This window comes from Lepidochelys kempii, chromosome 7, assembly GCF_965140265.1.
Source record: "Lepidochelys kempii isolate rLepKem1 chromosome 7, rLepKem1.hap2, whole genome shotgun sequence".
NCBI lineage: Eukaryota > Metazoa > Chordata > Testudines > Cheloniidae > Lepidochelys > Lepidochelys kempii.
This window is the reverse complement of record NC_133262.1, coordinates 53,228,503-53,250,655: the sequence shown is the minus strand read 5'-3', so window position 1 is coordinate 53,250,655 and position 22,153 is coordinate 53,228,503. Positions and strand designations below refer to the sequence as shown.

General features: G+C 48.1%; 1 protein-coding gene across 4 annotated transcripts in view; it reads left to right on the top strand.

Annotated features, from left to right (window-relative positions):
* The window catches only part of PDLIM1 (PDZ and LIM domain 1), a 92,185-nt gene that overhangs the window by 29,217 nt on the left and 40,815 nt on the right, over positions 1–22,153 (top strand). The window lies entirely within an intron of this gene.

Below are 22,153 nucleotides of genomic sequence, written 5' to 3'. Positions count from 1 at the left end.
TAAGTGGCATGGTTTGGATTGCAACAATGAATTGCAGTTCAGCCTTTAAACTTAATGCTGTTTGCATGTGTTCGCTGCTCTTTGGCACAATGAAAACAGCAGTCCAGGTGGCCGACTGGCTGATAGTTGGACACATTGCTAGGCCTGTTCTGTGACTCCTGAGAGGAGGAAACTGAAGGAAGGTAAAGTAGCTGGGATCTTTTCATTCTAGTGGACATGTAAGACCAAAGTAATAGCACTCTAGCAGATCCTGGGTTTTATTTTTAAGCACTAAGATACCCCTGTTGTCATAGTAACTAATAACCAAGGTGGAGGAGTAACCACAAGCATGCATCTTCATGATGAATTAATTTAGCACTATGTGGCTTCCTGCTCTGTTAGCTGTTAGCCAGCCAGTTCCGGCCACATACAAGGATAGAATCATAGAATCATAGAATATCAGGGTTGGAAGGGACCCCAGAAGGTCATCTAGTCCAACCCCCTGCTCGAAGCAGGACCAATTCCCAGTTAAATCATCCCAGCCAGGGCTTTGTCAAGCCTGACCTTAAAAACCTCTAAGGAAGGAGATTCTACCAACTCCCTAGGTAACGCATTCCAGTGTTTCACCACCCTCTTAGTGAAAAAGTTTTTCCTAATATCCAATCTAAACCTCCCCCACTGCAACTTGAGACCATTACTCCTCGTTTTGTCATCTGCTACCATTGAGAACAGTCTAGAGCCATCCTCTTTGGAACCCCCTTTCAGGTAGTTGAAAGCAGCTATCAAATCCCCCCTCATTCTTCTCTTCTGCAGGCTAAACAATCCCAGTTCCCTCAGCCTCTCCTCATAACTCATGTGTTCCAGTCCCCTAATCATTTTTGTTGCCCTTCGCTGGACTCTCTCCAATTTATCCACATCCTTCTTGAAGTGTGGGGCCCAAAACTGGACACAGTACTCCAGATGAGGCCTCACCAATGTCGAATAGAGGGGAACGATCACGTCCCTCGATCTGCTCGCTATGCCCCTACTTATACATCCCAAAATGCCATTGGCCTTCTTGGCAGGACCCTGCACTTATCCTTATTGAACCTCATCAGATTTCTTTTGGCCCAATCCTCCAATTTGTCTAGGTCCTTCTGTATCCTATCCCTCCCCTCCAGCGTATCTACCACTCCTCCCAGTTTAGTATCATCCGCAAATTTGCTGAGAGCGCAATCCACACCATCCTCCAGATCATTTATGAAGATATTGAACAAAACCGGCCCCAGGACCGACCCTTGGGGTACTCCATTTGATACCGGCTGCCAACTAGACATGGAGCCATTGATCACTACCCGTTGAGCCCGACAATCTAGCCAGCTTTCTACCCACCTTATAGTGCATTCATCCAGCCCATACTTCCTTAACTTGCTGACAAGAATACTGTGGGAGACCGTGTCAAAAGCTTTGCTAAAGTCAAGAAACAATACATCCACTGCTTTCCCTTCATCCACAGAACCAGTAATCTCATCATAGAAGGCGATTAGATTAGTCAGGCATGACCTTCCTTTGGTGAATCCATGCTGACTGTTCCTGATCACTTTCCTCTCATGCAAGTGCTTCAGGATTGATTCTTTGAGGACCTGCTCCATGATTTTTCCAGGGACTGAGGTGAGGCTGACTGGTCTGTAGTTCCCAGGATCCTCCTTCTTCCCTTTTTTAAAGATTGGCACTACATTAGCCTTTTTCCAGTCATCCGGGACTTCCCCGGTTCGCCACGAGTTTTCAAAGATAATGGCCAATGGCTCTGCAATCACAGCCGCCAATTCCTTCAGCACTCTCGGATGCAACTCGTCCGGCCCCATGGACTTGTGCACGTCCAGCTTTTCTAAATAGTCCCTAACCACCTCTATCTCCACAGAGGGCTGGCCATCTCTTCCCCATTTTGTGATGCCCAGCGCAGCAGTCTGGGAGCTGACCTTGTTAGTGAAAACAGAGGCAAAAAAAGCATTGAGTACATTAGCTTTTTCCACATCCTCTGTCACTAGGTTGCCTCCCTCATTCAGTAAGGGGCCCACACATTCCTTGGCTTTCTTCTTGTTGCCAACATACCTGAAGAAACCCTTCTTGTTACTCTTGACATCTCTGGCTAGCTGCAGCTCCAGGTGCGATTTGGCCCTCCTGATAACATTCCTACATGCCCGAGCAATATTTTTATACTCTTCCCTGGTCATATGTCCAACCTTCCACTTCTTGTAAGCCTCTTTTTTATGTTTAAGATCCGCTAGGATTTCACCATTAAGCCAAGCTGGTCGCCTGCCATACTTACTATTCTTTCGACTCATAGGGATGGTTTGTCCCTGTAACCTCAACAGGGATTCCTTGAAATACAGCCAGCTCTCCTGGAGTTCTTTCCCCTTCAAGTTAGTCCCCCCAGGGGATCCTGGCCATCCGTTCCCTGAGGGAGTCGAAGTCTGCTTTCCTGAAGTCCAGGGTCCGTATCCTGCTGCTTACCTTTCTTCCCTGCGTCGGGATCCTGAACTCAACCAACTCATGGTCACTGCCTCCCAGATTCCCATCCACTTTTGCTTCCCCCACTAATACTAGCAAGAATTAGATTTACCTTTAAAGTTTAATGGAGTTACTCACTCAAACAATGCAGACTGACATGGTGCCCATATTGCAGTGTTTTCTTTCAGTAGCTCAGTGCTTCTGCCTTTTGGTACTTTTGGTGGCCCCTGATGAGCTGTACTTTAAGTGGAATGCATGCAGCTCGACCGCAGCCCATGTGGGTGACTCCAAGGATAACATTGCAAATTGCCAGTGCATCATTTGAATGTGAACTCACCTGTTGAGTTCTAGGAATGAAACACCCTCAGTAATCAGGGAACAGCTGTGCAAACCACAGCCTTTCTGTGTCTGTTAGATAAAATGATTTATTGGACCAACTTCTCAAGCTTTCGAGCCACACAGAGCTCTTCTCTCACCAACAGCAGTTGGTCCAATAAGAGAGATTACCTCACCCACCTTGTCTCTCTGATATCCTGGGACTGACATGGGTACAACTACACTACATGTATGTTAGATAAAATATCAGTTTAGTACCCTTGTAGCAGAGAGGGAGCCGTAAAGTCATAGAGCACTGCACTAGTTGAGACTAAAGGAAAGCAAGGAGTAGCCTATGGAGGCTGTTCAAACTGGCTTTAAATCTCCCTGCATAAGCTCCTCAGATGGTTTGATAAAGTCTTCAGCATTGTGGGTAGCAGCTGAAGTTCCTCCTGGAGCCTAGTTATCTGTGTCAAATACCATTGCATGGATTTGTCTTAACCTACAAGAGCCATAAAAGGTTTTTCTTTAGTTCTGCCACTGAGCCAATCGTGAGTCATTATTGTAGGGAACAGATGTCTCGCCTTATCTTCCATTCTGAGCTCTCGGGAGAGAGACTTCTCGTTTCCCCTGCCACTCGGGGCTTGGCATTTGCACCATATGCACACAGAGGCACAGCAAAGGGGAAAGTGTGATCTCCTTCTCCTAAGCCCATTGCTTTTTAAAAATCTGGGGTCTGACGTTTCAGAGGTACTGACGACTCGCAGCTCCCATTTACTTCGTTTGTCACTTTGGAAATTTGGTCCTTAGGAACCTTCTTTGTTGCCCCTCTTTCCTCCACAATAAGCTTTCAATCCTCTGTTCCTTCCCCCAAAGGGTATCTGCAAACTGCCTGCTTTGCCAGTGTCCTTGGAGTTGCTCTCTCTGAGGGGGACTTGTTGGGGGGGTGGTGGTGAGGTGCTGGGGGACTTGTTTGGGGGGGTGAGGGGGCTCCACAGCCCAGGGCTGATCTGCAGTATTGAGAATTCTAACATTGTTTGGATAGTTCCAAAACCAATAGTTTCACCAGGCGCTTCCCAGTCCAGGAAGAGGTCGTGCTTCCTGGCTAAAGGAGCTGACAATTGATAGCTGGGAGCTGGGGACCGGGTGCAGTGAAAGTGGTGTGATTAGCCTGGGTTAGGCCTACCATTTCTCATGATCAGAATGGTGCAGAATATAACTTGGCAGCCCTCTTGCTCCCTGTAGGGAAGCACGTGTACCCCTTTGAAGTATCCTGGTTCCCCCTGAGTGGGTCTGGTTGGCCGGGAGTTGAGGAGGGCAGAGCTGGTAGAGCCTGTGGGCAAGTGCACCCTTACAGATCATTTAGTCTGTTAAATGTGTGTGCTAATGTTAATCAGCAAGTCATTTACTTTATGGCTGCACTTTGTGCATTTCATTAGAGCAGGGCAGGGAAGCAGCCCAGAAGAATAATTCTAACCAGCTGAGCAGGCCTGCAGAGCTGGGCAGTGGCTCTGACTGAATATAATCCAACTTAGTTTTGCAGTGCGCTCTCCATACATAGCATCACCAAATGCTCAATGAGACACCATCTTCTATTGTGCTGATATGCTCAGGAAATGAGTGCCATATGCCAAAACGAGCTCTGGGATTGGCAAGAAGTGTGAGGGGGAGGGAGATCTCTCTGTCTATCCATCTTAGGGCTTTATATTACCACCCATCACTGTAACATCTGAGTACCTTCCGCATAAAATCGGTAACAAAAGCAAAGTCCCTAGTGGACTTCATAAAATTTCTGGCACCTATCGCTTTCCAGGGTCAAAGCTCTGCTTCTGGGTGGGGCTTGTGGGGGTTTTTAAGGGTGGTGTTCGTAGGGACTCAGAAATAGAAGGGGTGCTTGTATGGTGGAAAGGCTCTCGAGGAAGGTTGTTCAATGTTTCCTAAAGACAGTCACATTCTGGATTTGACTGATCTCCTCTTGTAGATTGTTCCCTAGTTGGATCCCTTTTACAAAGAATGCTTTGTCGCCAGCTCTCACATGCTTCGTCCTTGGGTTTGTGGTCTGCATTGCCCCAGAGGAGCATGGCTGTTGCCCTCGTTCATAGATAGAAATTTGGTCTTTGATGTAGCTGGGGCTTGATCTATGAATTGCTTTGAAAATCAAGACCAAGGCCTTAAACTGGCATCAGAAGCTTCCTGGGGGCCAGTGGAGGGACTTGAGTCCAGGCATAATGTGCTCATGGTGCCCTAATTCATGGAGAAGGTGAGCAGATAAAGTCTGTGCATCATCTTCACAGTCATGCTTCAGCTACAGTAATCCAGCCTGGAGGTGATGAATGCATAGATCACTGTGACCAGGTTTTCTTCTGGGAGGAGAGGATGAAGTTTTCTAGCGAGCTGGAGGTGGAAGAAGGCATTTTTGGAAACTGATGCTACCAAGAGTAATACAAACAGGTCCAGGGTGGAATTTTCTTTTCTAGTTAGCTCCATATGCATCCAGTTGATCCAAACAATAAATTATGCTGACAACTCTTCACATCATCCGATGCTTGGATCTGGTCCCTGAGCTAAGCAGAATGGGTTGATGAGCCTGTTCACCGTGTGCAGTAGCTCTGCTGGCTGAGATGACTGGCCCAGTAGTCCTATGGCTGTGCTGGACAGGGCATCAAGGACACTCAGCATGGTGGATACAATGTGCTTGGCCACTGGAAGGCTTTCTGTGGGAAAGGAGTCCCTTGCTCACCATTGACTTGTCCAAACTCTGTCCGCAAATTGATGGCAGGGTTGGAGCTTAGGAGCTCCTGGCTCCACCTGTGGTGCCTAGTCCCTGTCATTCATGCTCCCGGACTGTTTGGAGAGTGTTTGTTCCTTTGTACAGAATGAAAAGAAAGGAAGATGGAAGTGTTCGTTAAGCTGAACTCTTCCTGTAAATGCTTCTCTGGGCTTTTGCTTCTGGAAGAAACTGCCATAATGATTTAATGAATGGTGTTTGTGGGGCAAAAGATACTTCACTCACTCCTTTTTCTGGAGTGTCAAATAAACTAGCAGAAAACAAAAGCCCCTAAAAACTATCCACAGGGACTAATTGGAAATGGGAATAGATAATACATCTGGTAAGGAGACTGTTGTTAATCCCAGATGGCTTCTCTGCAAGCAAAGAAGGTGACTGCAGTCAGGTGTGCAGAAGTATTCCACCAAGCCGTGAGACAAATAGGAGAACGAAAGCCAGTGACTGCTCATGCCTGCAAAGCTATTCATAGGGTGCGTGGAGCAGAAAGCTGGAATAATTCCTCAGCTACGTTCCTCCACCGGGGGGGAGCTGCTCAAAAATAGAGAACCAAAAGCCCATTATCAGGATGCTCTTCTGGAAACAAGTAGGATCTTCAGGGTTAGGTCCAGCTACATAAGCCCTAATGAAGCGTTAACAGTTAGTATAAATTTAAGTTGTGGATCAGCAGGACTATTTCTATGGTGCCTCACAGGCTATACAAGGGTATTACTGACAGAGGGGCCTTGGGCCCAAATAACATCTCTCTTCTTCTCCTCACACACGGGGCCCTAACCCCTGCCCTCCCCTTCCCCCCAAGACTCCCCTCCCCCCCAGAGGGGAAGGATGAGGGGTTTGGGCCAGCTCCACGCAAGGGGGGAGGGGCGCGGGGGAGTATGCTTACCTTACCATACACAGCTTGACACTGGCTTCTGGCCTGGCCAGCGGGCAGGGCCACAGAGGGAAGAGAAGGAGCAGGGCAGCAGGCCCGTGGGAGTGTGGGGGAGGAGCACGGGGCAGAGCGAGAGTCCTAGCGCTCTTGCAGGGGCCCCCAAATTGGCCAGGGCCCCTGGGCACAGACCTCATTGCCCCGTGCAGTAATCCGCCACTGATTACTGAAAGTGCTGAGATTGTGTGTCCTGAAGGCCAGGGGAATTGCAGAAACCTTTCTTTGATATTCAACATCATACTGTCCAAGCTGATAGAGTCACAGAAGTGTAGGACTGGAAGGGAACTCAGTAGGTCATCTAGTCCAGTCCCCCGCACTCAAGGCAGGACTAAGTAATAACTAGACCATCCCTGACAGGTGTTTGTCTAACCTGTTTTTAAAAATCTCCAATGATGGACATTCCACAGTTGCCATAGGCAATTTGATCCGGTGCTTAGCTACCCTGACGGCAAGTTTTTCCTAATGTCCAATTTAAACCTCTCTTGCTGCAATTTAAGCCCAATGCTTTTTCTCCTATCCTCAGAGGTTAATGAGAACAATTTTTCACCTTCCTCCTTGTAACAGCCTTTTACATACTTGAAAACTGTTATCAGGTCCCCTTTCAGTCTTCTCTTCTCCAGACTAAACAAACCCAGTTTTTTCAATCTTCCCTCATAGGTCACGTTTTCTAGACCTTTAATCATTTTTGTTGCTCTCCTCTCCTCTGGACTTTCTCCAATTTGTCCACATCTTTCCTGATATGTGATGCCCCAAACTGGACACAGTACTTCAGCTGAGACTTTATCAGCGCAGAGGGGAGTGGAAGAATTACTTCTTGTGTCTTGCTTACAACACTCCTGCTAATACGTATTGACATATTTAGCTTGTGATCCACTATGACCCCCAGATCCCTTTCTGCAGTACTCCTTCCTAGGCAGTAATTTCCCATTTTGTAAGTGTACAATTGATTGTTCCTTTGTATTTGTACTTTGTATTTGTCCTTATTGAATTTCATCCTATTTACTTCAGACCATTTCTCCAATTTGTCCAGATCATTTTGAAATTTAATCCTATCCTCCAAAGCTCTTGCAACCCCTCCCAGCTTGGTATCATCCATAAACTTTATATGTGTACTCTATGCCAGAGGTGGGCAAACTACGGCCCACGGGCCACATCCGGCCTGCAAGACTGTTCTGCCCAGCCCCTGAGCTCCTGGCCTGGGAGGCTGGCCCCTCCCCTGCTATTCCCCCTCCCCTGCAGCCTCAGCTCACTGCGCTGCCAGCGCAATGCTCTGGGTGGGGGGCTGTGAGCTCTTGCTGGGCAGCGCAGCTGCAGAGCCACGGCCTGACCCGGTGCTCTGTGCTGCGCGGTGGCGTGGCTGGCTCCAGCCGGGCGACGCGGCTGCATGTCCTGGTGCTCTGGGCAGTGCGGCTGTAGCACTGCTAGCCACTGATGCTCCAGGCAGCATGGTAAGGGGGCAGGGAGCAGGGGGGATTGGATAGAGGGCTTGGTGGGCAGGAGGCGGGGGTGAGGATAGGGGTCAAGGTGATCAGAGGGTGGGGAACAGAGGTTGAATGGGGCCGGGGGTCCTGGGGGGCCAGTCAGGAAGGAGGGGGGGTTGGATGGGGCGGCAGGGGGCAGTCAGGGACAAGGGTTCCGGGGCAGTCAGGGAGAAGGGGTGGTTGGATGGGGCAGAGGTCCCGGGGCGGGGGCAGTCAGGAATGAGAGAAGGGGTTGGATGGGGCAGTCAGGGCGGAGGGTCCAGGGGGCTATCAGGAGACAGGGAGGGGTGGATGGGGCAGGGGTCCTGGGGTGGCTATCAGGGGACAGGGAGGGGTGGATGGGGCAGGGGTCCTGGGGTGGCTATCAGGGAACAGGGGAGGTTTGGATTGGACAGGAGTCCTGGCGGGGGCCGGGCGTTGGGGCGAGAAGTGGGGGGGTTGGATGAGGGGGCGAGGCCACGCCTGGCTGTTTGGGGAGCCACCCGATGTGGCCATCAGGCCAAAAAGTTTGCCCGCCCCTGCTCTATGCCATTATCTAAATCATTGATGAAGACATTGAACAGAACCGGAGCCAGAACTGATCCCTGTGGGACCCACTTGATATGCCCTTCCAGCTTGACAGTGAACCACTGATACCTATTCTCTAGGAATAGTTATCCAACCAGTTATGCATCCACCTTATAGTAGTTCCATCTAGGTTATATTTTCCTAGTTTGTTTATGAGAATGTCCTGCAAGACAGTATCGAGAGCTAAAGTCAAGATATACCATGTCTACCGCTTTCCCCCTATCCACAAGGCTTGTTAACCTGATAGAAAGCTATTATTAGGTTGGTTTGACAAGCTTTGTTCTTGACTTAAGGTGTTACTTATCACCTTATTATCTTCTAGGTTTTTGCAAATTGATTATTTGCTCCATTATCTTTCTGGGTACTGAAGTTAAGCTAACTGGTCTGTAATTTCCTGGGTTGTTTTTATTTCCCTTTTTGTAGATTGGCACTATATTTGCCCTTTTCCAGTCCTCTCCCATCTTCTATTAGTTTTCAAAGATAATCGCTAGTGGCTCAGAGATGTGAGTTTTCTAGGATGTATTTCATCAGAACCATATGCCTAAGACTAGGCACCAAAGGCAACAAACCAGAGACCCTTATGGGTTTACCACACAGCACCATGGCTCATTAAGGCTTTGGACATCCTACTTTAAGGAGGATTTTGTGGAAACCAGGCTGGCCAGAGTACAGACTCAGTCTCTGAAGAAAATTATCCGTTCTTCTTCTAGTGCTTGCTCATGTCCATTCCATGTCTGGTGTGTCTGCTCACCACATGCATTGGTGCCGGAAGTTTTTCCCTGAGTGGTATCGTAGGACTGGCTCTGGCGCCCTCTGGAGTGGTGTGCATATGCGCTGGTAGAAGGGGCACCGCCACGCCCCGCCTTCAGTTCCTTCTTGCCAGAACTCCAACAGCAGGTAAGGAGGGTGGGCCATGAAATGGACATGAACAGCACATCTCGAAGAACAGTTATGAAAGGCAGGTAACCATTTTTTCTTCTTTGAGTGCTTGCTCATGTCCATTCCACTGTAGATGTGTTTGTTTGCCATGTGCACTGCTGTTGGAAGATTTCCCCCCAGTGGTATCTGCAGGTAGGCTCTGGCACCCTTTGGAGTCATGAGCGTACGTGCCCGTATAAGGGGTGATGACCCCCTGCATCCCAGTTCCTTCTTACCGCCAGTGATGGTGCTAGAATGTCCTCTTGCCTTGGCAAGTCTTCGATCCCCATGTGTATAGTTAATTGTAGTCATTTGTTAGTAGTTTTAGTATTTAGGCTTAGGTAAGGTAGTCCCGTAAGGGACTTAGCCTTGGGATAAGGCATGCCCTGGTTCCTAGGCTTCAAACCTGTGTGAGTGGTGCAAGAAGCCCATATCAATCAGCGATCCCCACTTGAAGTGCCTGGGGGAGACCCATATGTGCAAAGGATTCAAGCCGCGCTTTAAGAAGGAGCATGACATAAAGCTGAAAACGGTCCTCGTGGAGTCAGCCCTTGTATCAGCCTCTGAGCCTGCCCAGTTGGACTCAACGCCGAGTACTTCGGCATCAGTGAAAAGCACCCCATTGGCACCGGCCTCCACCTGGCACTGATCCCCATCTCCAGTGCCTACCAACAAGCATAAAAAACATACCGGGAGAGGGCACGCCCCAGCATCCCACAAGAACAAGGGAAAAGTCAGAGACGAGCAAAGACCTGTGCTGGGCAACTTGTCTTCCCCGGAGTGTAGCCACGCAGCAGCCTCATCCGTTATGCTCTTGAGTCCATTCTGGGACCCGCCCCCGATCCCTGCGAGTGGTAGGGATGCGTGGCACCTGACGGTACTGTCTACTCTGGAGGCCTTTCAGGCAGCAAAAGACACTCTATCATTGCCGGTGCTGCTGACACCTCAGGATGACATGGTCCTCTCTAGAGGCAAGGCTGCACCAGGGACCCTGCAGTGATCTCCATCATCACAGCATCACTCCCCAGCACTACGACTCTCAACATCATGCCAGCGGTCCCCAGAGCTGCACTACCGGTCCTTAGAGACCCGCCTAAGTCCTCAGTGTCTCTCTGGAGCCACAGCGCCACCCCCACAGTACCGCTCCCAGTCACTGGAGCCCTGGCACCGATCCCCAAGCTCGAGGGGTCGATTGCCAGAATACCATCATCGATCCCCCCAAGCATCATCGCCAGGCATATGGCACCGTGCTACAGTGCCATGATGCCACTCCCCAAGCGTGAAGCGCTGGTCCACCTGATATGGTGGGGAAATGGAAGCAGCAGCGGCACCGACCTGGTCACCAAGGGAACACCCTTCCTCCTTGGACTCTGAGGTCCAGAAAGTTACAGTGCCCAGGGGCCAGGTGCACTTTGCAATGCCAGCAGGATTTCCCCCAGGGCTACTAGCAGGGACATTGTCCCAGGGCCAGTGGCCTGCACCCTGGCAGTTCCAGAATCCGTGCGGTTCCCCCAACCCCGCCTCCCCCCCACCCCCCCCCACCCCCCCACACTCTGAGTCCCAGGTACAGCATCCAGTGTCAGGCGCATCAGACAGATAGTCGGCGACAGTCTCCCACCCACCTCCTGTCTCTGAAAAGGGGTTGCTTCAGGGTTCTCAGTAGCCCACACCAGCTTCAGATGAGGCCGCCCCAGCTGGGGAAGCGGAGTCAGTCCCTCCCCCAGTTCTCACCGCCTCCTCTTCCTCACCCAATGAGGTGGGACCATCACACGCGGTGCCACAGGGTGATTTTAAGGTGCATCAAGAACTACTTAAGCGTGTGGCCACTAACCTTGGGCTGGAAGCGGAGGAGCGTTGACATCTTGGTGGCAGTGGCCCCATTGAGGTTCACCTTGCTTGTGCACAGGAGTGTCATGAAAGTGGTGAAGGCCTTGTAGCAGACCGTGTCCTCTCTGCCCCTATTGCAAAACATGCTGAGAGAAAATACTATGTGTCTAAGGACTTTGAGTATCTTTATTCCCACCCCTCCCTGAGTTCCTTGGTTGTATCCATGGCTAACGAGTAGGACAGGCAGTGTCAAACCAGTTTGGACCCCCCAAAAAATAAGGCAGCAAAGAGGCTCAACCTTTATGACATAAGTTTATTCAAGTGCCAGCCTCCAATTGCACGTAGCAAACCACCAAACTCTCCTCAGGCGGTATGACTTTAGTGTGTGGCAATCCATGGCTAAGTATGCAGACTCATTGCTGCAGGAATCCAGGCAGGAGTTTCTGGCCATACTGGAGGAGGGCAAGACTGTGGTGAGCGCTTCCCTCCAGGCGATCTCTGATGCAGCTGACTCCGCAGCCAGAACGATGGCGTCTGCCATCTCAATGAGATTGGTGTCGTGGCTGCAGTCCTCTGGCCTTTCCGCAGAGGTCCAGCAGTCCATTCAGGACCTCCCTTTCCATGGATTGTGACCCTGTTTTCCAAACAGATGGACAGCAGGTTGTATGATATGAAAGACTCTAGGGCTACATTAGGCACCTTGGGCCTTTATACTCCTGCCACCATAAGGAAGTGATTTAAACCCCAGCAGCCACAGAGATTTGTAGGCCAGACCAGATCAGCGCCCTACCGAAAGAAGGGCAGAGGCTATAATGGCACCAGGGCCAACCGCCAGCTGCATCCACCCAATCGGGCTCTACCCGATACCTGCCTGAAAATAAGCATCATTTTGAAGGTGCGCCCAAGGGCGACCTCCCAGTCTGCAACTAGGATCCAAATACCCTTTTATTTTCAAACCGTCTCTTGCGCTACCTCCCTGCTTGGGCAACTACAACATTGGACCAGTGAATGCTCAGCACTGTAGCAGTGGGGTACACCCTCCAATTTGTTTACATCCCTTCTTCCCGCCCCCCCCCCCCGCCTTTCCTGTCCCTCTTCAGGGACCCTTCTCACAAGCAACTGCTCATCCAGGAGGTGCACGCCCTCCTGTGGGCGGGGGCCATAGAGGAAGTTCCCAAAGAACTGAGAGGGAAAGGTTTTTACTCCCACTTCTTTCTGATGCTGAAGGCCGCAGGAGGTCTATGTCCAATCTTGGACCTTCGAGGCCTCAACAAATATCTCAAGAAGTTGAAGTTCTGCATGGTGTCTCTGGCCTCCATCATCCCTTCTATGGATTTTGGAGACTGGTACACCACCCTCAACTTAAAGGATGTGTACTTACGTATTTCAATTTTCCATGGTCACAGAAGGTTTCTATGAATCGTAGTGGGGCAGACTTACTACCAGTTCTCAGTGCTCCTGTTCAGCCTAGCAACAGCCCCAAGAATATTCACAAAAGGTATGGCAGTAGTTGCAGCCTACCTCGGACATTGGGGTGTTCAAATTTATCTTGACAATTGGCTCATCAAGGATCATTCAAGAGCACAGGTCCAGCACAGCATCCAAGCCACCTGCCAGGCACTGGACCTGTTGATAAACTAACAAAAATCAACATTGGTCCTGGTGCAAAAGAGAGAGTTTATAGGAGCAGTTCTCAACTCTACCCACGCCAGGTTCTGAGTGATGTCAGATCTGATTGCGTGAGTCATGAGCCATCCACTCACCACAGCCCGGGTATGTCTCAGACTGCTAGGGCACAGGACAACATGCACCTATGTGTTTCAGCACACAAGACTGCATCTCGGACCACTGCAGATGTGGCTGGTGTCTGTCTACTCCCCAGCCAGGCATCACTTGGACAAGGTCCTCACAATTCCACCGCAAATACTTACCTCCCTAGCATGGTGGTTGAACCCACACAATTTAACCAGAGGAGTTCCGTTTGCAACTCCACAGCCCATAGTGTCCCCGGAGTCAGATGCCTCAGACTTGGGATGGGGAGCCCAACAGGAGCTGTCGTTACACATAAGCATCAGGAAGTTCAGGGCCATCCATTTGGCTTGCAAAGTGTTCCTTCCTCAGCTCTTGGGCAAGGTAGTGCAGGTGTTGATAGACAACACAGCTTTGACGTTCTATGTCAGCAAGCAAGGGGGAGCACGGTCATCAGCCCTCTGCCAAAAAGTCCTTCATCTGTGGGACTTCTGTATCCAACACGCTATCCATCTGGAAGCCTCTCATCTCCCCAGGGTCCGGAACACACTAGCAGATCACCTCAGCAGGTCCTTCTTCTCTCACCATGAGTGGTCCCTCCACCCAGAGGTCATCAGGACCATCTTCCAGAGGTGGGAAACTCCCCAAGTGGACCTATTTGCTACTAGCAAAACAGAAAATGCCACCGATTTTGCTCCCTAACAGGTCTGGACAGCAGTTCACTATCCGATGCCTTTCTCCTGTCATGGGCAGGCGACCTGATGTATGCCTTTCCACCTACCCCACTTATCAGCAATGCCCTTCTGAAGATCAAGAGGAACAAAGCGCAAGTCATTATGCTAGCCCTGGCATGGCCTCGCCAGTATTGGTTCGGCATGCTCATGGACTTAGCAGTGGAGCCCCATGGACACTTCCCAATCACCCAGACCTGCTTTCATAGGCCGCGGATGGTTGCTGCACCTGCACCTTGCCTCCCTGCACCTGACTGCATGGATGGTGCATAGCTAAGCCTCGAGAAACAGGCCTGCTCTGCACAGGTCCAGCAGATCCTGTAAGAAAGCAGAAAACCCTCCACCAGAGCAACTTACCTGGCTAAGTGGAAGCACTTTGCTTGCTGGGTGTCAGAACAGAAATTTTCTATAGCTCAGACTTCTTTACAATCCATTCTGGAATACCTGCTGCATTTAGAGCACCAAGGTCTGGCACTTCCATCGATCAAGATGCACCTGGCAGCCATATCAGCTTTCCACCCTACTACTCAGGGTAAATCAGTCTTCTCACGTGCAATGATGATCAGATTCTTTAAGGGTCTTGAAAGATTTTTCCCACAGATCCATGATCCAGTCCCTCAAGGGGATATCAACCTGGTCTTTTCCAGGCACACTGGTCCTCCCTTCAAGCCCTTGGATTCCTGCTGTCTCCTACATCTATTGTGGAAGGTTGCCTTCCTTGTAGCCATCTGTGGCAGGGCAGGGGTAAACATCTTTAAGGCCCTGCCAAAATGCTGGCTGCAGCCTGCTCTCTGGCCAGGAGGCCAGGGGTAGAGATGCAGGTACTCAGCAGGGAGCCCAGCTGCAAGCCCTAATGAGGGCTGGCTCAGAGGAACATGCTGAGCTAAGTCGTGACAGCTGGGCTGAGGCATGAGAGGGCCATAGAAGCCCTGGGGAAACCTCAGTGAGGAGGCTGGCCTGGGAGGAGACAGGAGGGTGGTATTGCTGTTTCCTTACCAAAGAAGGAAGCCTCAAAAGCCAGGAGACCCTGGGGAGGGTCTGGGGCGCACTAGCTGTTGGGGGATCTGGGAACTGCACAAACACTGTAAATAAAGACACTTGGGTGATCCAGCAAAAGAAGGCGTGGAAGATTCTTTATAATACCAGCCTAAACACAGGGCACAGGCTCAAGAGGGAGAAAGCCTGCAGGGACCGTGTGACACCATCACTTCAGCGAAATGAGTCTCCAAGATCAATGCTCTATCCTCAGAACCCCCATATACGGTGTTCTACACGGAAAGGTCCAGCTGCATTCCCACCCAGCCTTCATGCCAAAGGTGGTATCGCAGTTCCATGTCAATCAAGTTATCTTAGAATCATAGAATATCAGGGTTGGAAGGGACCTCAGGAGATCATCTAGTCCAACCCCCCTGCTCAAAGCAGGACCAATCCCCAATTTTTGCCCCAGATCCCTAAATGGCCCCCTCAAGGATTGAACTCACAACCGTGGGTTTAGCAGGCCAATGCTCAAACCACTGAGCTATCCCTCCCACCAGTGTTCTTTCCAAAGCCACACAGTTCCAACAAGGAGCGGCGTCTGCAAACTCTCGACATCAGACATGCCCTGGCCTTCTACCTTGAGCGAACCAAACCCTTCCACAGGTCTACTAAGCTTTTCATTGCAGTGGCTGACAGGATGAAGGGAGTCCCGGGTGTCCTCTCAAAGAAGTTCGCCCTGGATAACCGGCTACATCCACACCTGCTACGAGCAGGCAAAAGCTGTATCTCCACCGATAGTGACTGCTCATTCAACAAGAGCACAGGCATCATCATCAGCTTTCCTGGCACGCATCTCAATCCAGGACTTCTGCAGGGCCGCGACATTGTTGTCTTCCCATATCTTCATGACCCACTGTGCCATCACTCAGCAGGCCCAAGACGATGCTGGCCTCGACAGAGTGGTATTACAATCGACGCGTCCATAAACTCCTACTCACCTCCAGCGGCACTGCTTTTGAGTCACCTGACATGGAATGGCCATGAGCAAGCACTCGAAGAAAAACGGTTCCCTACCTCTCGTAACTGTTGCTCTTTGAGATCTGTTGCTCATGTCCATTCCATGACCCACCCTCCTTCCCCTCTGTTGGAGTTCCGGCAAGAAGGAGCTGAAAGGTGTGAGCCAGTGGCATCCCTCATACCGGCACATACACGCATGATTCCAGAGGGCGCCAGAGCCAGCCCTATGGGATACCACTGGGGGAAAAGCTTCCGGTTCTGGTGCATGTGGCGAGCATGCACCCCTGACACGGAAGGGACATGAGCAACACATCTCGAAGAATAACAGTTTTGAGAGATAGGAAACTGTTTTCTGCTTGTTTTTCCACATTCTCAGATACCCGATGAAATATGGTGTAGACCAGGGGTTCTCCATGTTTTTCTTTTAGCCCCCCCCACTCCTCTAGACAGGCTATAAAAATTCCGGGGCCCGGTGTGGGCAGAAAGGTGAGGTGAGGCTCCTGGCTTTAGCCACAGGGGGAGGGGCTTTCGTCCTATGGGGCACTGGACTGTTGCCCCACCAGGCTCCAGTTCAGAACTGCTGGCAAGGAGAACTGCAGGAAGGAGACGAGTGGTGACCAAAAAAATCATCTCAACCTGGGTGGCTCCTTTTGTTAATGGAGCATAGAGCCTTTCACCCCTGAGTCACCAGCTCATATCAGAGGTAGCAAACCATGTAACTATTTGGTGGCCTATATGAAATGAGGCTCATTTGTCTAGTTCCTAGTAGTCAGTTGGCCATGTTACATGTAAAAATTCAGGATTTAGCCCTGAGTACTTCATTTCGTACCATTTCTGTTATGTGTAAATGAGTTGCTTTGAGGTTGATGTGATCTGTCTTTTCTGAGATGGTCTTTGAGGACTTAAGCTACAATACAATACATCGTGTGAGGCTGGAAGAAGGTGCAGGGCAAGGGCGAGGGCCAATGTGCTAAGCTGCATCTTCATATTCTCCATGTACCAAGAGCAGTAACACATGCACCTTGTGAGAGCATAAAATCTAGGAATCTTAATTTTTGGACCTAAATAATTTTAAAATGATGATAATCTGGAGCCCGGTGTGGTTCATGAGATCTACAAAACATTCTGAGAACCCAAGATTAGGAGGGGAAACTGCCCCGTGGTTTAGGTCCAGTGTTAGTAGTGATACAATCATGTTCTAGTTTGTGATTTTACAATTGTGGGTGTGAATTCAGATCATGGATTTGAATCCAATTTACAGAGCTAAGTACTCAGATACTATAGTAAGGGGAACTGCATACGTCACTAGGTAGGTGAGGATCTCCATTTTATGAAGTGGAGAGCGGAATGAAACACTGATTCATGATCTTCATGATATTAATAAGCTTCCAAAAGCCATGAAGGTATCATGGAAGTTTATTCCTAACCTTACAAATGAGTGTGTCTCTCTGGTTACCCATGCGACCAACTTATTTTAATGGGAGTTGTGTGGCTGGGAGTTGTGTGGCTGAATTTCCCCTAGCCTTGCATGTGCCTCTGACTGTTTAAAAATAGTGTCAGCGTAGAGAGTTGGATGGACACGGGCGGTTCTGGTAAAGGAAATGCTGTTTGTGCTCTGTACTTGATTATGGATATCAACAGCATTCCGATGTTTCCTGTTTCGGTATTTTCCTTAATGATGGTAATAGTTCAAAAATATTTCAGATCAGATTGTAGGCAGGATGACAGCTTGTGGGAGTGGATGAAATTACTGACTAAAGAAAACATGCATGTTTTGTTCTCTCATCCAATGGGGAAAATTCAGCTCTGATGGATGTCCACTACCTTCTGAGGAGTTAAGACTAAGCATGAATTTGGTCTGCTGAGTGTGCTCTTCTGAATGCACTGCCTGCTGTTTTGCTCATTGACATGACAATACTCTTTGGAGGGTTCTGTTTTCTTCCATTTGAGTGTGGTAGCTCTAGAATGTTGACACACGTGCTGAATTCCTACATCGATTAGTGTGACTAGCAGAGAGTTTATGCTTGTTAGCATTTCATTTAATTCATTCACTGTACTTTTGTCCAGTTCAGGTGGGAGGGGATTTTAATAAGCAGTTCCCAAGTATAAAAGTAAAGTTCTCTTCTAAGTCACTGCTAAAGCTCCCATTGTCTTCAGTGGTGGACAATCCAGCTCCATGTCTCATGCTTCTTTCATAGTCAAAAACAAAGAAAACAAAATCCCTAATCTATAGGAGCTGGCATACTTCAGCAGACTCAAGACTCTTCCATCTTACTACATATATAAGCAAGTGCAGTCCTCATTGCCTCCATCCCCAAATTCCTCCTCTGGCTCCATATTTATTTCAGTATCCAGAGGTGCTGTCCTTTATTGATTAAAGAGAACGACCCCAAAACCAAAATCCTGGATCAAATCTGTTTTCAGATCAGGATTCAGAGCTTGAACCAAAGACCCTTTCCAGACTTCTTAGGGAAAGTTTAGATTCTCCACCCAAATTCTTATTACCAAGTTCAGGAGTTTCACAACCAGGGTTTTGCGCCCACTCTGTCCTTTGGAGAGCTGAAGTTTTGGCTCTGCCACTGGACTCTTTGATCTGAACTCTTGTCCTGTTTTAATTAGGGTTTGTGCTCCTTCTTTTTTTAAATTGGGATTCTTGGGCAAAGCAAAATATCTTTTCCCAGCTGTATATGATCAAAATGAGCATGCAATTTTTCCTTTAAGGGTATGAGAAGCAGGAGAGAAGTGGCAGATAGGAGAGCGCCACTAGGACACTGGGAACTCAGAGTATGTTGGGAGCCATTGTTGATAGAAAAAGATTCAGTAGGACCAACAGACAGAACACGCAAGGAAGGGAAAACCCAAGGAAAACAGCCAAATTCTCATACAGCCAAATTAATCACTCAACTCCTCTAGCTCCAGTGCAGCTGCACCTGTTGAATTTGACCCAAGCCAAATACACAAGCTTTCTCTGTGGCTCTAGAATAGATACACATAAAATGTATTTGGATGATCCAGACAAAAGCTTTTTTCACTGGCTAGCTCGAGTTGGTGTTAATTGTAATGTCTTTGGCTCTCACAATATGACTGAGCAAACAAGAAGTTCTGACCTATAGTGCCATGCTGGTATGTAACCAGGAGCAACCAAAAGGCAACATTTTGCATGTCTCTATCAAAAAATGTTTTTTTCTCTGAGTAATCCTCTCTCCACAGTGTTGAAAGCATGTGTGGGTTGCAATAGTATGGCAATATTTGCAGAAAGGAATACAACTATGTAACCTCTCTTCCTGCTCTCGCCATCTCCTTCGTCAATTTTCTAGCTGCCCTTTCATGGTTCTGATACCAGAATGTACATTCTTATCACACCTTTTTAGTTTGAAAAACAGTCTGTTACTCTAGCAGAACTGGTGCCAAGAAGTGAAGCTGTGCATTCGTTCTCTTAAGCTGCCAAGAGCACAGGGAAGAATGGTCTCCTACCAGGTTATATTATAACAAAAGTGAAAAATGCAATAACCCAAACACCGTCACGTATTATGGGAAGGAAGGGTGGGGGGTAAAAAAAGATTTAACTGTTCTGTGTCATGCAGGTTAAACCATACACTTGCTACCGGAGGCCCTGATCACTTTGGACTGGTGAGGACTGGTTGTGGGATGTCCTAATAGAGTAGAATGTGTGTTCCAAGAACAGATCCCTGTGAATTCTGTTGATTCACTTAACTTTGCCTTGTGCTGTCTTGCCAGCAGGAATTTTCCAGCCCTGTCATCTTACTAATAATTCTCTTGGCCCTGGGAAAAGACTGATGCTTAGTGCATGTCTATATATGGGCATGCCAATTGTCTAATCCTCAGAAACAGCTCTGGAGCCCAGGAAGAGCTCTTTGTTGCTTTCTGGGACTTGCTCTGTGTTAGGCAGCACTCCTGTGTGAAATTTACTAATGATTGCTGCAGTCAAAACCATTTCAAGTCTGTTTCATGGCCTCTTTCCTTCATGTGAAAATAGTGATCTGTCTAGCTGATCAGTGGAAAAACCATGAAAGTCTGAACAGTCAGATGTATTTAATATGTGGGTATTGTAATGAATGGCAAATGTGTGAATTTTTGGATAAAATCAGCTCAACTCTGTTATAGGCTCTAGATTGCTAACAGCTAATGGAGTGGTACCTTTTAAGTCACGTGGTAAAGGCCTAGTGCTTTTAGAGAAAGAAGACTGTTCTTGCCCCACTGCCTCCACGAAATTCCAGCCAGCCATATTGCCAGCCTCATGATGCCCCTGGAGTCCTAGCTGGCCGCAGATTGGGTCCAGTATTTAAATACCATCTATGTACGACAGTGAGTCAGCCATACAATGAATGACTCAAAAGTTACTGCCTCATATCTGTACCCTGGGGCTCACAGTTTGCCATGATGCTGATTGAAAGCCTGGTTAAACAGGCTTACATCATGCCCTGAAGGTGACTGTGCTTAGCCATCAAACCAGCACCTTTCACAGCTTGTTAAACCTCCCTTCTAAAAATGTTTGAGAGGGAGGGTATCTTCTGTCTTCTCACACACTCAGCTTCCACCCCAGAAAGGGACAGGACAGCTGTATTAAGTCTTGTACTGTGCCAGGAACTTTCTTGTGTTAGCACTTTGGTTATTTCTTTGAGATTTTATTTGGTTGCTTTCAGCCCAGGGTTTGAAGTGAGAAAGTAAATCTGCCCCTCTCCCTTCTTTTCATGTGCTGTATATTTACACCTGCCTACTTAATTTTTCATTCCATGCATCTGATGAAGTGGGTTCTAGCCCACAAAAGCTTATGCCCAAATAAATTTGTTAGTCTCTAAGGTGCCACAAGGACTCCTAGTTGTTTTTACTTATTAGTGAGAGGCTCTTGTTGCCTATTACTAATCTAACCAGTCATCCAACTTCATAGACTTTATTTATATACTGTCTAGTGTGTAGCTGGAGAGGACTTCACTTAAATCTGTTAGAAGAATTCACTCCTTAAAACCTGTTAGTGCTAAATTCTCTCCTCTTCACCCCTTATCTGGTGCTGTGAATTGCTCACTGAGTGATTGAGTGAAGAATTTTGTAGCAGCTGTTGCAAAGACAAAGGGAAACTTTATCCTCACTGGCCACAAGGGGATAAAAATGTTGACTATTTAACCTTTTTGTTTGGATAACTTTTAACTTGGATAGAAAGTAAAGCTGGGGGTGACCTTGCTGTTAATATTTATATCCAGTGACAAATTGGGATGATTGCAGACTTGGAAACCAAAATGTTTTCTCTTTAATGTGAAGGCAAATCTGATAGTTGCGTAAAGTAGTTTACATCTTTAATGCCAAAGTTACTTCTGTGGTCTGTGAACCTGAGCTAGGCTCTCTGCTGTCTCATCTCTTGCATGGAGCAAGAAGTCCTGTGTGTTGTAGAAAGAAAAGGAGTACTTGTGGCACCTTAGAGACTAACCAATTTATTTGAGCACGAGCTTTCGTGAGCTACAGCTCACTTCATCGGATGCATACCGTGGAAACTGCAGCAGACTTTATATACATACAGAGATCATAAAACAATACCTCCTCCCACCCCACTGTCCTGCTGGTAATTACCTGGTAATTACCACTGTCCTGCTGCTATTACCAGCAGGACAGTGGGGTGGGAGGAGGTATTGTTTTATGATCTCTGTATGTATATAAAGTCTGCTGCAGTTTCCACGGTATGCATCCGATGAAGTGAGCTGTAGCTCACGAAAGCTCGTGCTCAAATAAATTGGTTAGTCTCTAAGGTGCCACAAGTACTCCTTTTCTTTTTGCAGATACAGACTAACATGGCTGTTACTCTGAAACCTGTGTGTTGTAGGTGCAGTGCAATGTCAGTTGGATCCACTGACTCAGAGGGGAGAATTTTGTCTCATGTTGATATATGGCCTGCCTTGAAGATTAGGGCTGAGTGAACAATTGATTATTTGGTCTAGGGACCAAACTGGAAAAAAATTAAAGAGAATAGATTTTTTAAAAACTTTTAGTTAGCTCAAAAAATCCCCCCTCAAAATAAAGAAAAATTGTTTCGAGTTGCTTGAAACATTTGGGTTGACTTGAAACAATGTTTCCCCCCAAGTCTTTCATTTCAGTTTGGTGATTTTGTTTTTCACCCGTGTGTGTGTGTGTGTGCGCGCGTGTGCATGTGCACGTGTTTGTGTCTGTTTTACTTTGGCCAAATTTCAAAATGCAATACTGTTTTGAAATGAAAAAATGAAAACAAAATGTTCCGAAATGGTCAAAATGAACTGTTTTGACTTTTTTTCTAAAACTTAAAAAAAAAAAAAAATTAATCCAAAGCTATTTTGTTAAATTCCACCCGAATTTGCAAAGCTTCAGAGCCCTCAAAAATGAACTTTTTGTTGAAATTACTCTT